Source organism: Primulina tabacum, chromosome 4, assembly GCF_025594145.1.
Source record: "Primulina tabacum isolate GXHZ01 chromosome 4, ASM2559414v2, whole genome shotgun sequence".
Classification (NCBI taxonomy): domain Eukaryota; kingdom Viridiplantae; phylum Streptophyta; class Magnoliopsida; order Lamiales; family Gesneriaceae; genus Primulina; species Primulina tabacum.
Genome location: NC_134553.1, coordinates 37,760,479 through 37,774,632, shown reverse-complemented (window position 1 = coordinate 37,774,632; position 14,154 = coordinate 37,760,479). Strand labels below are relative to the sequence as shown.

At 39.8% G+C, this 14,154-nt stretch overlaps 4 non-coding genes and 3 pseudogenes across 4 annotated transcripts; all 7 read left to right on the top strand.

Annotated features, from left to right (window-relative positions):
* Positions 1-6,018: 6,018 nt before the first annotated feature.
* LOC142543962 (5S ribosomal RNA) lies at positions 6,019-6,131 on the top strand (annotated as a pseudogene).
* Positions 6,132-6,779: 648 nt separating this feature from the next.
* LOC142543794 (5S ribosomal RNA) lies at positions 6,780-6,897 on the top strand. The gene has a single exon (XR_012819872.1). It is a non-coding gene; the product is annotated as a 5S ribosomal RNA (ribosomal RNA).
* A 673-nt stretch (positions 6,898-7,570) lies between these two features.
* On the top strand, positions 7,571-7,689 carry LOC142543893 (5S ribosomal RNA; annotated as a pseudogene).
* Positions 7,690-8,368: 679 nt separating this feature from the next.
* Positions 8,369-8,486, top strand: LOC142543884 (5S ribosomal RNA; annotated as a pseudogene).
* Positions 8,487-8,964: 478 nt separating this feature from the next.
* On the top strand, positions 8,965-9,082 carry LOC142543761 (5S ribosomal RNA). Its single transcript, XR_012819841.1, has one exon. It is a non-coding gene; the product is annotated as a 5S ribosomal RNA (ribosomal RNA).
* A 1,264-nt stretch (positions 9,083-10,346) lies between these two features.
* On the top strand, positions 10,347-10,465 carry LOC142543969 (5S ribosomal RNA). Its single transcript, XR_012819939.1, has one exon. It is a non-coding gene; the product is annotated as a 5S ribosomal RNA (ribosomal RNA).
* Positions 10,466-11,148: 683 nt separating this feature from the next.
* LOC142543985 (5S ribosomal RNA) lies at positions 11,149-11,267 on the top strand. The gene has a single exon (XR_012819955.1). It is a non-coding gene; the product is annotated as a 5S ribosomal RNA (ribosomal RNA).
* Positions 11,268-14,154: the final 2,887 nt, after the last annotated feature.

Below are 14,154 nucleotides of genomic sequence, written 5' to 3'. Positions count from 1 at the left end.
CGTGTCTCACTTGGATGTGACGAATTTGCAGGAAAAATGGCCGGAAAAACGGAACTCGGAGCCAAGTGCTAAGCCAACAAGATTGTGTACAGAAAGGTTGGCGCCCGAGCAGGAATTTTCTACCGCTCGGGCGCGAGAAGCGAGTTGCTGAAGAGACAGACAGAAGATGTGGCGCTCGGGCGGTGAAATTCTACCGCCCGAGCGCGAGAAGTGATCCACAAAGAAGAAATTACAGAAGATTGGCGCTCGAGCGGTACTTTTCTACCGCCCGAGCGCCAGAAGTCGCATACTCCAGGCATTCTACAGAGAGTGTGGCGCTCGAGCGGTACTTTTCTACCGCCCGAGCGCCACCTAATATTGGCAAGATTTCTTGTCCGATCTTTTACCTTATTTTGGAGAAGGGAAGATATGGAAAGGAGGGAGGCACGAATTAGGGATCATTCAGACTCCATTATTCAGCCAACAGAAGCTTTGGAGAGCCTCTGGCGCTTGGATTGAAGATTTGAAGATTTCCGGGCATCGCTCTTCGTGTTTTTCGTCACTTCTAGTATTTCTTGTTTAGTTTTTGTCACTTGAACTTAATTTTGTTGATTTCAATCATGAATTCTAGTAGCTAAACTTTAATATTTGTTGGGATTTAAGGAGAGCCTACCCCAAACTTTGATTTGAATTAATTTTTATTCGATTGTTGAGTAATTCTTGATTATACTATTGTTTTTCTTCGTGTTGTTAGAGCGTAGCTAACTTTAATAACGTTTTTATATAGCGAGTGAGTTCGAGAGAATAACTTGTGATAGGAACGAGTAGTATAATCCGTGGATCTACAATTTACATAGACATATGAAATTGGATACGCGCCGATAGTTATAGTCCTTAGGGTCGAAAACTAGGGGATTACATAAATCGACATGCGATTTACTCTTGATAAATAACTAAAGACATTTAATTACTTCATTGAGTCGAATTAGTTTGGCATAGCTCGAGAGAGTGTGTTCAATTGTAAAGAAAATCCTGTCGGAAGCATATAATCACTATCGAACGAATTAATAAATTAACGAGGGGTAGGTGAACCGAAATTCCCAACAAATTCATTTCTCATTGAATTTTACTCAACATTTTAGATATTAATTCTCATTCATTACTTATTAAATCATTTTATATACATCTTTCTTTGAGCATAGTAGTATTAATCACTCAATCAAATTTTCGTTGCTAAAGATCTCATAACTGAAAAGAATAATTGTTAAATACAGTCCTCAGTGGAACGATACTCGTACTCACTTACATTATACTATTACTTGACATCGTGCACTTGCGATTAATTTTCGAGCTTACAAAACCATAGTTTTATTGGGGATTTTACTGTGCAAGTTTTGCTCGATCAAGTTTTTGGCGCCGTTGCCGGGGATTGAAATTGACAAATTTTTCTTTTTGTTATTTTTCTTTAGCTAATTTAAATATTTTTTTTATTTATTTTATTTTATTCCTGCGTGATCTACCATTTTCTATTTTCTTTTTGCAGGAAATTTTCTTGTGCAATACTTTGAGATGTTTCATCGAAAAGTATTCACAAGATTTGCCCAACAACGCGGAGAGCTTTTTTACGCAGCATGGGAGAGATTAGATTATTTAGCAAACAATGTCCTGTATCATGATTTTTCTAACTATTCTCTTCTTAAATTTTTCCTTAATGGTTTGGATGCAGTAACACAAAGATGGGTGATCGACGGAGCACTAACAACAGGCAGTCCACTATTTTGCCGAGATGATGAGGAAATGATACTTTTGTTGGGTGATATGGCGGACTTTGACTACCATAGGTATTGGGGTCTTTTGCCACAGTGTTGGAGTCATCAATACACACAAGATCATTACCCAGAGTTTATAGACCAGCCATCCGAGTTTCAAAATGATGAGAGAGATAGCCATGAACTGATCACGACTCAACAAGAAGATACCATGAATAGGTATGTGGCACTGACTGAGGCAGCTATGGAAAATCAAATTAATTCTCTGCGCAACCTTGAGGAGCAAATAGAAAATATCAAGAAATCCATCTTTCAGAGTCGCCGAGAACAAGAAGTGAAGCGAGATACTCAACCGGTGATCGATCCGGTTTGGTTTGATGATGATGACTCAAACATCCAAGATAGTGAGAATGATGTGGATAAGACTGAAAATCTAGAGTTGTTTGAGCCTCCACTGGTATGTGAGCCTCAGTCGGAAGAGATTTTTGAAGAATTTGCTGATAAAGGAGTGCCGACACTGTTTTTCTCATCTCATGCCGATTATTCAGAGTTGTGTGTTGTTGAGGTGACGAGCTTAATGTGTCTATATCTAGCCAGATTTGAGGGCATATGGAATCCAGACCCAGATGTGGTATCATATGACACTTACTTTGGGCATCAGCCGCTCTTTGATAAGGGCTTCTGAGGGTCAAGCCGACGACTAGAAATCAGGCGCTACTTGGGAGGCAACCCAAGCGTTTTGTATTTTAGTTATTTATTTTAATTTTAGTTGTTGCATTGAGTCTTGTTTCTTTGTGATTTGATTTTGCTCAATTTCTTTTGTGCAGGGTGAGCATATTGGAGACGTGGAAGATTGATGGCCTCAAAAGCTCATACAGTAGGAAAAGATTAATATCCAACTGCAACTACTACATTATAATCAACCAGGGGAAATTTTTATTTTTATTTTTTATTTTTTATTTTTTATAATTTTTTTGTATGCATGCATTTAGTTGTGGGTGTTTGGTCGATTTTTGTCTCTTTTCTTATGTGTCGTTTAATGAATTGGGGACAATGTACACCTTTAGTATGAGGGGGTCGTTTTTCGTATTTGTCATGCATGAGTGTCAGATGATGGTGAAACTAGTAAATTGCTAGCCAATGATGATTGTGGGATAAATAAACTGCATGTTGCTTAGTCTTATCACTCGTTACGAATCCTGAGGTGAATTGAAATCTTTAGATGCACTCATGGTGGATTTTGATAGTGGTGTGGATGACAGTTAAGTTCAAAATAATCTGTGAGGGGTACTGGAGAAACATAAGATGCGAGTAGAACTTGAATGAGTACCTGTTGAAATGAGTGACTAACCAGTGGCATGAACTCAAGTAGAAAATCAAAAGTATTCCTCAAACATCCTTCATCCCAATCGTGCATAGGACCTAAAAATTCATCCCTAGGCCAGATAAATAAACATGCCCTATAACCAAAGCCTCGGGAGTACGTATGAGAAAACTATGCACCAAAAAAGAAAAAAAAATTGGGATAATAAAGGGGATGTAAGGTGTGGGGGAGCCGAAAAGGGATGAAATCCTATCCCAAAGGCTAAAAAGAAAGAGATGTAAGGCGTTGAGTAATGTCAGAGAAAATTTCTGACAAGGGCATAGTGAAAATGATCTACATACTACCAATCTCCCTAAGCCAGTTGAGGAGTTATAACTATTGACCCCATGCCTTTTGATGTTTTACAATGAAATTCTACCACTTTATGTGTTTACTGGTCGGTCCCAAATAGAAACAGAACTCAGTAGAGTGAAACTTGCGTTGACTTGTCTATTTGGCAACCCACATGATTTGCGAATGAAACTGTCTGAAACACAAGCTAGAAAAATCCACGACACGCACAACCACACTCTGTTGGAAAAGAACAAAGGCTGTGCAATGTTTTGAAGGGGCAGTAATATATGTTGTGATTTGACTAAGTGGATGTGGTTCAAACACCCGCTGAGGCAGGAGATACCGGTTCGCTACTTCACCATCATTTTAGTTGTTTCAGTACCCTCCCTTTTGTGTTTGTTTCGTGTTTTGATTGTGGTCTATAACCTATTTTACTTGAGGGCAAGCAAAATGTTAGAATGAGGGGGTTGATATGTGTGATTTTTACGTGCTTTATTAAATTAGTTTGTGTGTGTTTGCATTGTGCATGCGTACATTTCGTTTACATTTTTTTCATTTTAGAGTAAACATTTGCATGTGATCGTGTCTCACTTGGATGTGACGAATTTGCAGGAAAAATGGCCGGAAAAACGGAACTCAGATCCAAGTGCTAAGCCAACAAGATTGTGTACAGAAAGGTTGGTGCCCGAGCGGTAATTTTCTACCGCTCGGGCGCGAGAAGCGAGTTGCTGAAGAGACGGACAGAAGATGTGGCGCTCGGGCGGTGAAATTCTACCGCCCGAGCGCGAGAAGTGATCCACAAGGAAGAAATTACAGAAGATTGGCGCTCGAGCGGTACTTTTCTACCGCCCGAGCGCCAGAAGTCGCATACTCCAGGCATTCTACAGAGAGTGTGGCGCTCAAGCGGTACTTTTCTACCGCCCGAGCGCCACCTAATATTGGCAAGATTTCTTGTCCGATCTTTTACCTTATTTTGGAGAAGGGAAGATATGGAAAGGAGGGAGGCACGAATTAGGGATGATTCAGACTCCATTATTCAGCCAACAGAAGCTTTGGAGAGCCTCTGGCGCTTGGATTGAAGATTTGAAGATTTCCGGGCATCGCTCTTCGTGTTTTTCGTCACTTCTAGTATTTCTTATTTATTTTTTGTCACTTGAACTTAATTTTGTTGATTTCAATCATGAATTCTAGTAGCTAAACTTTAATATTTGTTGGGATTTAAGGAGAGCCTATCCCAAACTTTGATTTGAATTAATTTTTATTCGATTGTTGAGTAATTCTTGATTATACTATTGTTTTTCTTCGTGTTGTTAGAGCGTAGCTAACTTTAATAACGTTTTTATATAGCGAGTGAGTTCGAGAGAATAACTTGTGATAGGAACGAGTAGTATAATCCGTGGATCTACAATTTACATAGACATATGAAATTGGATACGCGCCGATAGTCATAGTCCTTAGGGTCGAAAACTAGGGGATTACATAAATCGACATGCGATTAACTCTTGATAAATAACTAAAGACATTTAATTACTTCATTGAGTCGAATTAGTTTGGCATAGCTCGAGAGAGTGTGTTCAATTGTAAAGAAAATCCTGTCGGAAGCATATAATCACTTATCGAACGAATTAATAAATTAACGAGGGGTAGATGAACCGAAATTCCCAACAAATTCATTTCTCATTGAATTTTACTCAACATTTTAGATATTAATTCTCATTCATTACTTATTAAAGCATTTTATTTACATCTTTCTTTGAGCATAGTAGTATTAATCACTCAATCAAATTTTCGTTGCTAAAGATCTCATAACTGAAAAGAATAATTGTTAAATACAGTCCTCAGTGGAACGATACTCGTACTCACTTACATTATACTATTACTTGACATCGTGCACTTGCGATTAATTTTCGAGCTTACAAAACCATATTTTTATTGGGGATTTTACTGTGCAAGTTTTGCTCGATCAGAAAGCAGTACAAGGATGGGTGAATCCATGGGAAGTCCTTGGGTTGCACCCTTTTTTGTTTTTTTTCTATTTTCGATTACTTGTTTACGGACGATTTTCGGCTCCAATCATATAAATCTCGATCGGGACCAGGTAAAAAATGTGAAATTAACGTATCTGGGGCAGTGCCGGATTTGGACAAAATTGTAGGTTAATTTGATTGTAAACGGGCCAACGAACGAGACTCGTTACTTCGCAATGAGCTAGCGAGATTTTTACCGAATTCCTTCTCTAGAACCCTCTAATTTGCGATTTTCTGCTTCTGTTAAGCTTCCGTTTCCTCCAGAAATTGGCTTAGGAAGTTTGAAATTCGATTCCGGTTCCATTTTATCGTATCCCAGGCATAGCAATAGCTTACATTCGCTAATTTCTTCTTCTTATTTTTTCTATTTTCTGGAAACATTTAGTGATTTTTGTTGTCGTGAGCCGGTTCTGTGCGGAAGGGTATGACGCAGATTACTTCGGAGATGGTTAACTTATTAAAAACAATTATTTCGAACGGTTTAGCCATAATTTACGTAAACGATCGCTACACGAGGACTTCGGAGGAAGGTCACCCAATCTAGCTCCGCCATCGCACAAGAACGCTTAACTTCATGATTCTGATTAGGTGAGAGCAGCACTAATGCACCGGATCCCATCAGAACTCCGAACTTAAGCGTGCTTGGGCGAGAGTAGTGGTAAGATGGTGACCCCCTGGGAAGTCCTCGTGTTGCACCCCTTTTCGTATTTTCTATTTTCGATAACTTGCTGACAGACGATTTTCGACTCCAATCATATGAATTTCGATCGGGACCCGATAAGAAATGTGAAATTAACGTAGCTCAGGCCCTGCCGGATTTGGACAAAATTGTCGGCTAATTTGATTATAAACGGGCCAACGAAGGAGACTCATTACTCCGCTTATGATGTTCGAAATTTGCGATTTTCCGCTTCTGTTAAACTTTCGTTTCCTCGAGAAATCCGCATATGATGTTCGAAATTCGATTCCGGTTCCATTTTATCGTATCCCAGGCATACCAATAGCTTTAAATTCCCTAATTTCTTCTTCTTATTTTTTTCTATCTTCGAGAAACATTTAGCGATTTACGTGTTCGTGAGCCGGTTCTGTTCGGAAGGGTATGATGCAGATTACTCTGGAGACGGTTATCTTATTAAAAACAATTATTTCGAACGGTTTATCCATAATTTACGTAAACGGTTGCGACACTAGGACTTCCCAGGCAGGTCACCCATCCTAGATCTGTCATCGCGCAAGAACGCTTAACTTCATGGTTCTGATTGGACGAGTGCAATGCCACGTGTTGTCCCTCGCCGCCCGCTCCACACGTACTCGAGGCATAGAAGAATAAACATCCCACCCAATGTTGGGTGTGATCATACCAGCACTAATGCACTGGATCCCATCAGAATTCCGAAGTTAAGCGTACTTGGGCGAGAGCAGTACTAAGATGGTGACCCCCTGCGAAGTCCTCGTGTTGCACCCCTTTTCATGTTTTTCTATTTTTGATTATTTGTTGACAGACTATTTTCGGCTCCAATCATATGAATCTTGATCGGGACCAGATAGGAAATGAGAAATTAACGTAGCTGGGGCCATGCCGAATTTGGACAAAATTGTAAGCTAATTTTATTGTAAACGGGCCAGCGAAAGAGACTTATTACTTCATAATGAGCTGGCGAGATTTTAGCCGAATTCTTTCTCTAAGACCATCTAATTTGCGATTTTCCGCTTCTGTTAAGCTTTATTTTCCTCGAGAAATCCGCTTATGATGTTCGAAATTCGATTCCAGTTCCATTTTTTCGTATCCCGGGCATAGCAATAACTTTACATTCACTAATTTCTTCTTCTATTTTTTTCTATTGCATTTAGCGATTTTCGTTGTCGTGAACCGGTTCTGTTCGGAAAGGTATGACACAGATTACTCCGGAGATGGTTAACTTATTAAAAACAATAATTTCGAACGGTTTAGCCATAATTTACATAAACGGTCGCGACACGAGGTCTTCCCAAGCAGGTCACCCATCCTAGCTCTTTCATCACGCAAGAACGCTTAACTTCATGGTTCTGATTGGACGAGAGCAGTGACGCGTGTTGTGCCTCACCGCCCGCTCCACACGTACTCGAGGCATAGAAGAATAAACATCCCACCCAATGTTGGGTGGGATCATACTGGCACTAATGCACCGGATCCCATCAGAATTCCGAAGTTAAGCGTTCTTGGGCGAGAGCGGTACTAGGATGGGTGAATCCATGGGAAGTCCTTGGGTTGCACCCCTTTTCGTTTTTTACTATTTTCGATTACTTGTTTACAGACGATTTTCGGCTCCAATCATATGAATCTCGATCGGGACCAGATAAGAAATGTGAAATTAACGTGTCTGGGTCAGTGCCGGATTGGACAAAATTGTAGGTTAATTTGATTGTAAACGGGCCAACGAACGAGACTCATTACTACGCAATGAGCTAGCGAGATTTTTACCGAATTCCTTCTCTAGAACCCTCTAATTTGCGATTTTCTGCTTCTGTTAGGCTTCCGTTTCCTCAAGAAATCGGCTTAGGAAGTTTGAAATTCGATTCCGGTTCCATTTTATCGTATCCCAGGCATAGCAATAGCTTACATTCGCTAATTTCTTCTTCTTACTTTTTTTATTTTCTGGAAGCATTTATTGATTTTTGTTGTCGTGAGCCGGTTCTGTGCGGAAGGGTATGACGCAGATTACTTCGGAGATGGTTAACTTATTAAAAACAATTATTTCGAACGGTTTAGCCATAATTTACGTAAACGGTCGCTACACGAGGACTTCGGAGGAAGGTCACCCAATCTAGCTCCGCCATCGCACAAGAACACTTAACTTCATGATTCTGATTAGGCGAGAACAGTGCCGCATGTTGTCCCTCGTTGCCCGCTCATCACGTACTCGAGGCATAGAAGATTAAACATCCCACCCAATGTCGGGTGCGATCATACCAGCACTAATGCACCAGATCCCATCATAACTCCGAACTTAAGCGTGCTTGGGCAAGAGTAGTGCTAAGATGGTGACCCCCTGGGAAGTCCTCGTGTTGCACCCCTCATTACTCCGCTTATGATGTTCGAAATTTGCGATTTTCCGCTTCTGTTAAGCTATCGTTTCCTCGAGAAATCCGCTTATGATGTTCAAAATTCGATTCCGGTTCCATTTTATCGTATCCCGGGCATACCAATAGCTTTAAATTCCCTAATTTATTCTTCTTATTTTTTTTCTATCTGCGAGAAACAATTTAGCGATTTACGTTGTCGTGAGCCGGTTCTGTTCGGAAGGGTATGACGCAGATTACTATGGAGACGGTTATCTTATTAAAAACAATTATTTCGAACTGTTTAGCCATAATTTACGTAAATGGTTGTGACACTAGACTTCCCAGGCAGGTCACCCAACTAGATCTGTCATCGCGCAAGAACGCTTAACTTCATGGTTCTGATTGGACGAGTGCAATGCCACGTGTTGTCCCTCGCCGCCCGCTCCACACGTACTCGAGGCATAGAAGATTAAACATCCCACCCAATGTTGGGTGTGATCATACCAGCACTAATGCACCGGATCCCATCAGAATTCCGAAGTTAAGCGTACTTGGGCGAGAGCAATACTAGGATGGTGACCTCCTGGGAAGTTCTCGTGTTGCACCCCTTTTCATGTTTTTCTATTTTTGATTATTTGTTGACAGACTATTTTCGGCCCCAATCATATGAATCTCGATCGAGACCAGATAAGAAATGTGAAATTAACGTAGCTGGGGCCGTGTCGGATTTTGGACAAAATTGTATGCTAATTTGATTGTAAACGGGCCAACGAAAGACACTCATTACTCCTCAATGAGTTGGCGAGATTTTAGCCGAATTCCTTCTCTAAGACACTCTAATTTGTGATTTTCCGCTTCTGTTAAGCTTCAATTTCCTCGAGAAATCCTTTTATGATGTTCCAAATTCGATTCCGGTTCCATTTTATCGTATCCCGGGTACAACAATAGCTTTACATTCGCTAATTTCTTCTTCTTATTTTTTTCTATTTTCTGGAAACATTTAGCGATTTTCGTTTTCGTGAGCCGGTTCTGTTCGGAAGGGTATGACGCAGATTACTCCGGAGACGGTAAACTTATTAAAAACAATTATTTCGAACGGTTTAGCCATAATTTACATAAACGGTCGCGAAACGAGGACTTCCCATTCAGGTCGCACATCCTAGCTCTGGCATCGCGCAAGAATGCTTAACTTCATTGTTCTGATTGGGCGAGAGAAGTGCCGCGTGTTTTCCCCCGTCGCCCGCCCCTCACGTACCCCTGGGAAGTCTTTGTGTTTCACCCTTTTTCGTGTTTTTATATTTTTGATTACTTGTTGACAAATTATAGGCTAATTTGATTCTAAACGGGCCAACGAAAGAGAATCATTACTCCGCAATGAGCTGGCGAAATTTTAGCCAAATTCCTTCACTAAGACCCTCTAATATGAGATTTTTCGCTTCTATTAAGCTTCCGTTACCTCGAGAAATCCGCTTAGGAAGTTTGAAATTCGATTCTGGTTCCATTTTATCGTATCCCAGGCATAGCAATAGCTTTACATTCGCTAATTACTTTTTCTTATTTTTTTCTATTTTCTGGAAACATTTAGCAATTTTTCTTGTCGTTAGCCGGTTCTGTGCGGAATGGTATGACGCAGATTACTCCGGAGACGGTTAACTTATTAAAAACAATTATTTTAAACGGTTTAGCCATAATTTACGTAAACGGTCGGGACACGAGGATTTCCCAGGGAGGTCTTCCATCCTAGCTCTGCCATCGCGCAAGAACGCTTAACATCATGGTTCTGATTGGGCGAGAGCAGTGTGGCGTGTTGTCCCTCGCCTCCCGCTCCACGCGTACTCGAGGGATATAAGAATAAACAGCCCACACAATCTCGGGTGCAATGATACCAGCACTAATGCACTGGATCCCATCAGAACTCCGAAGTTAAACGTGCTTGGACGAGAGCAGTACTAGGATGGGTGACCCTCTGGAAAGTCCTCGTGTTGCACCCCTTTTCGTGTTTTTCTATTTTCGATTAACTGTTGACAGAAGATTTTTGGCCCCAATCATATGAATCTTGATCGGGACCAGGTAAGAAATGTGAAATTAACGTATCTCGGGCCGTGCCGGATTTGGACAAAATTGTAGGGTAATTTAATTGTAAACGGGCCAACGAACGAGACTCATTGCTTTGCAATGAGCTGGCGAGATTTTAGCCGAATTCTTTCTCTAAGACACTCTAATTTGCGATTTTCCGCTTCTGTTAAGCTTCCGTTTCCTCGAGAAATCCGCTTAGGAAGTTCGAAATTCGATTCCGGTTCCATTTTATCGTATCCAGGCATAGCAATAGCTTTACATTTGCTAATTTCTTCTTCTTATTTTTTTTTTCTATTTTCTTTAAACATTTATCAATTTTTGTTTTCGTGAGCTGGTTCTGTGTGGAAGGGTATGACGCAGATAACTCGGAGACAGTGAACTTATTAAAAACAATTATTTCGAATGGTTTAGACATAATTTACGTAAATGGTCGCGACACAAACTCTTCCCGGGGAGGTCACCCATCCTAGCACTGTCATCGCGCAATAATGTTTAACTTCATGGTTCTGAATTGGCGAGAGCAGTGCCGTGCGTTGTCCCTCGCCACCCGCTCCACACGTACTCGATGATTATAAGAATAAACAGCCCACACAATCTCGGGAGCGATCGTACCAGTACTAATGCACTGGATCCCATCAGAACTCCGAAGTTAAGCGTGCTTGGGCAAGAGCAGTACTAGGATGGGTGACCCCCTGAGAAGTCCTCGTGTTGCACCCTTTTTTGTTATTTTCTATTTTTGATTACTTGTTGACGTACGATTTTCGGCTCAAAATCATCTGAATCTCGATCGGGACCAGATAAGACATGTGAAATCAACGTATCTGGGGCACTGCCGGATTTGGACAAAATTGTAGGCTAAATTGATTGTAAACGGGCCAACGAACGAGACTCAAAGACGTCCGATCGGGCGCCGCCTCATGTATAAAAAGATAAGTTTCGACTTTTCCAAGCATTTTCACCATTCTTCACTTTCTTTACCACCAAAAAACGAAGGAAACAAGAATTCTTCCTCCCAAAAGCTTGCTTCTTCATACCTTTCATCATTTTAAAGTTAGAATTAAGTTCTTCATCACAATTTGTTTTAAGGGTGTAAGTTTTCTTCTCTTTTAGTTGTTGTACATGTAGAAGAGTAACTTTCACCTAGTATAGACATAGTAACTAAACTATTGATATATTTGACAGTATAGGATGGAGAAACATCGTCTCAAACCAGTATTCGTACACTTGGACTGTAAGTTGGCATGTTCTTGAAGTAATACATGAGTTATATTATGATTTCATATGATTCCCATTGATTATTGTTATATGTACATTGTTAGTATGTTTATTGATGAAAACATAGCACCATATTCCATGGTTATGTATTAAATATGAAAGGAACTCATGAATCTTGAAGATGGGTGCTATGTCATGAACATGAAAGGAAAATGACTGATTTTTATATGATATAGAGCTTGTTGACATCATGGGTGGTTTTAAATCCACCAAACCTATTGGACAATATATGTTCATGGGGCGTGGGGTTACCAAAGGTGCTCCCTGACGTCCAACACATTAGTAGCTATATAATAAAGCAAGCACGGTAGTACAGGTCAACTAATGAGACTCAAGTACACAAATGAACATGAATATGTGTTATGATATGATATGATATGATTTAAAGATTCATTTTTGATCACGACTTGATATGTATGTTTCTTCTACGCATATTGATACGTACAAGTGCCAACTTATTGAGTTTTACAAACTCACGTAGCTTATGTATTACAGGATCAGGTAAAAGAGAGACATAGGATGCCGGTTCGCCAATGCATGCTTGTGACGTGCCTTACCTCGACAAGAACCTGGACGTCTTATTGTATAGCTTCCGCATATGTATTATAATGAATGTTGTGTCAAAGTTTGAAACAAGTTTCACAATGTTATGACTACATGTATAACAATATGGTGTATGGTTGTATATGAAAATATGCTTGATATTGTTGCTTGAGTTGAGTTTTTGGCTTTTACAAGAATGCAAGGACATCATGCCAAAAATTTTACCATCAAATCGATGCCCCTTGTTTGAAATTGTTTCATAATATAAGTATATATAATTCAAACTCTATTTTGATTAGATGTATAAGTATCATTAGTCATGTCAAGCATAGAGTAAGGGTATGACAGAAGCTGTTGCTGATATGGATGCAGCAAATGCCGATTACAGATGGAAGAAGTCACATCCTCCATAATAGGTTATTGATAATCCATCTGATCCAGTAAGAACTCAAAACCAGATGCTTAACTTGTTTATTCATTCTGCTTTTATTTCACAGCTGGAACCAAGGAAAACTGATGAAGCTCTTGCTGATCCTAACTAGATAAATGCAATGCAAGAGGAGCTAAATAAGTTTACCCATAACAATCTCTGGAATTAGTTTCAAGACCAGTTTGTAAAACTATTATAGGTACAAAATGGGTGTTCAGAAACAAACTGAACGAAGATGATTCAGTTGCACGCAACAAAGCAAGACTTGTGGCACAAGGATACAGGCAAGAGGAAGGAATTGACTACGATGAAACGTATGTACCAGTTGCAAGACTGGAAGCAATCAGAATTTTCCTTACCTATGCATCATTCAAGAACTTTAAAGTGTTCCAGATGGACGTGAAGAGTTCCTTCCTGAATGGTCAGTTACAGGAAGAAGTTTATGTTGAACAACCTCCACGTTTTATCAATCACTCTTTTCCTGATCATGTCTATCATTTAAACAAAGCTTAATATGGCCTTAAACAAGCTCCAAGAGCTTGGTTTGAGACATTTTAAAAATTTCTAACTTATCATGATTTTATTGTTGGATCAGTTGACAAGACTTTGTTCAAATTTTCTATGAATGATCACATTTTACTTGTGCAAATTTATGTTGATGATATCATATTTGGGTCAACTAACCCCAAATTATGTGAGAAGTTTGCTAAGTTAATGCAGGACAAATTTGAGATGAGTATGATGGGTGAACTGACATTTTTTCTCGGTCTGCAAGTGAAGCAACTTGAACCTGGTATTTATATCAGTCAGACCAAGTATACGAAGGAATTGCTCAGGAAATTTGGCATGGAAACATGTTCAGCTGCAAATACTCCTATTAGTTCATCAATCTAACTAGACAATGATCAAGGGGGAATATCCGTTGAGACGACACTCTACAGAGGTTTAATAGGTTCATTATTGTAAATATTTGCAGTGTGTATGTGTGCCAGATTTCAAGCAAATCCTAAACAATCGCATTTTTCAGTTGCCAAACGTATTTTTAAATATCTTAAATGCACACAAAATGTGGGATTATGGTATGCTAAAGACTCTTCTTTCAATTTAGTTGGATATTCAGATGCTAATTATGCAGGATGTAAGCTAGATCGTAAAAGCACCAGTGGATCATGTCAGTTTCTAGGAGACAGACTGATCTCATGGTTCAGTAAGAAACAAACATCCATAGCCACTTCCACAACTGAAGCAGAATATCTTGCTGCTGGAAGCTGCTGTACCCAACTGTTCTGGATTCAGCAACAACTGAAAGATTATGGAGTCGAAGCAAAAGAATCTCCAATATTTTGTGACAATACG